The sequence below is a fragment of the Limulus polyphemus genome, unplaced genomic scaffold (genome assembly GCF_000517525.1).
Source record: "Limulus polyphemus unplaced genomic scaffold, Limulus_polyphemus-2.1.2 Scaffold10356, whole genome shotgun sequence".
NCBI classification, from domain to species: Eukaryota; Metazoa; Arthropoda; class Merostomata; order Xiphosura; family Limulidae; genus Limulus; species Limulus polyphemus.
Window position 1 is genome coordinate 13,686 of NW_013675966.1, and position 2,644 is coordinate 16,329.

Genomic DNA, 2,644 nt, shown 5'->3' on the forward strand with positions numbered 1-2,644 from the left:
TATACATATATGTACTATGTATGAACAACTGAGATAACTTGTTAGCATACTCCTATTCTTCTGGATATATATATATATATATATAGTATATTAGCTATTTCAATAATTGGCTATCATATATGTACATGTATGCACTACTGAGATAACGTGTTAGCATACTCCATTCTTCTGGGATGCTTTTCCATAACTAACTTAAATACAGTTTCATTGTTGATAGCAGAGTCATAATGATTGTGTATTAAAGCTAGAGCATTCAGTTTATACATTAGTCGGTGTGGACTTTGACGAGAAAGAGACAATTATTTAAAGCTCTGGATACAACTGTGATAACCAACAGTGTAACGAACATTTGTATATACGTTTGACTTGTATTAATATATTATTTCAAAACAATTGGACTGTGTTACTGTTTGTTTATTGCTGAAATTTATCGTCAACAAGTCACAGACACTTACTGTAAAAAATCCGGGGTAAAAAACCTGACAGGAGCAATACAGCTTATAGCTACCAATTACAAATTGTCAACAGAAGCTATTGCATGAGACTATTTAAAGCACAAAAAAAATGCTAATGCTTCATCATAAAAAATGTAGACTATGTAGAAAACGTTAAATACCATAAGCAGCTGTGCTATAACTACATAAGCTTAATTGTTTTACATGCATACGTGCGTGTAGTAGCTTATCCTTGATTGAACAACCATGAAAATCTTTGATTTGAATTACATAGTAGCTTATCCTTGATTGAACAACCTTGAATATCTTTGATTTGAATTACATAGTAGCTTATCCTTGATTGAACAACCTTGAATATCTTTGATTTGAATTACATAGTAGCTTATCCTTGATTGAACAACCTTGAATATCTTTGATTTGAATTACATAGTAGCTTATCCTTGATTGAACAACCTTGAATATCTTTGATTTGAATTACATCTCAAAACAGACAAGCATTTCTCATTCGTTTTTAAAACTAACGACTTTCCTAATACGAGCCCCCCAGTGGCACAGCGGTATGTCTGCGGACTTACAACGCTAGAATCCGGGTTTCGATACCCGTGGTGGGCAGAGCACACATAGCCCATTGTGTAGCTTTGTGCTTAATTACAAACAAACAAACAGTCCTAATACGACAAATGTTTCAATCTTGGCAGAACTTAAATGTAGAACTAAAAATTAACCAAGTAATTAATATGGCTCATCTCATATTCCATTCTAACTAGAAGTATGTAAATACATAAAACTGAAATATACATATAAACAGTCTTATAGTGAATGAAATGCATTGATTCATCAGTTGGGTGTAGGCGATATTTTCAATCGTAATTTCAATAATCTGTCAGTCTGTGAGGTTTAAGTTAGTCCTAAATCCATAGACAAAGTAAAATAATAATAACAAATAAATGGTAAAAATAGATATAATAATAAATTTATAAGTTAAAGATATTAATTTATATTGTTAATAAAATTAACATTAAATCAAAAATAGAACTTGGAAAACACAAAAAAAACTAGTGTTTACTGTCACCGATTCCCTGTCCCTTGATAATTTAAAAAGTTTGTTGAATTTCTCACAAAACTACACGAGGGATACTTGCGATACATTTCCCTAATTTTGAAATGACAGACTAGAGGCAAGGAAGCTAATCAACACCACTCACCGCCAACTCCTAGGCTACTCTTTACGAACGAATAGTAAAAATGACCGTCGAATTTTAAAACCAATGCGACTGAAAAGGCATATTCGGCGACGGGTTTCGATCTGACGACATGTAGATTGCGAGTCGATCCCTCTAACCACCAGGCTCTTAAATGAGAAAATATGAAAAACTAAGTTCAACAGTTTTAAGAATTGGGTCTAGCAATCCCTGAACATTTTATATATACAAGTTCACCTTACCTATCAAAACTATCTCTATGTTAGCATACATCTAATGGTTTAAACTTACCAGCTACAATATTTTTTATTCGGCATTAAAGGGTGCTTCGCAAATACTTGGTTATCAAAAAATTGTCAATAAAGTATTTAAAAAAACAAACATGAAAGTAAAAAATAGTGTTCTTATATTGGAATCTATTTTTTTTTTCTTCAGCTAAATAAACCTCACGTTGACTGCCTGTTTGTTTGAAGTCAGAGTGACGAAAGAAGATCAGATTACATGACTAACAAGTGGACATTATTGAATATGCGACATTAATGTAATTTATAATGACGTGATAATGATTTATAATTAACTTGGTTACTTCCCAGCTTTGAGATAAGTTACGTCATCTGCAAGTGTAAAAAATATACTTTAACAGTTTTACATGTGATTTCTTATAACAAACATTAATTATAAATACTTGAATTTTGTGAAGTTCATTACTTTGATGAAAGTGTAGACATCTATTTTAATTTTAATCAAGTTATATTATGTAGCATGATGATCGTTTGTTGTGGCCTTGACAACAGGATAACTTGATTATGTGAAGTCCATTTACTTTCATTGTATCTAACTTGTTGCAGACTTAATTTGATTATTGTCGTTAATTCGTTAGTTTTTGTCTTTGAGCGGGAGATCTGCTCTGTAAAACAGGAGATTAGAGAAAATCTGACTGTAGTGATCTCCAGTAAAATAAAACAAAAGTCTATTTAAATATGGTGT

The 2,644-nt window shown here is 31.6% G+C and overlaps 1 long non-coding RNA gene across 1 annotated transcript in view; it reads left to right on the forward strand.

Moving 5' to 3' along the window:
* Nucleotides 1-2,443, forward strand: part of LOC111083617 — a 6,943-nt gene extending 4,500 nt beyond the window's left edge. The window contains exon 4 of the long non-coding RNA XR_002609145.1: nt 2,093-2,443. This is a non-coding gene — a long non-coding RNA (uncharacterized LOC111083617). The remainder of the gene's footprint in view (nt 1-2,092) is intronic.
* Nucleotides 2,444-2,644: the final 201 nt, after the last annotated feature.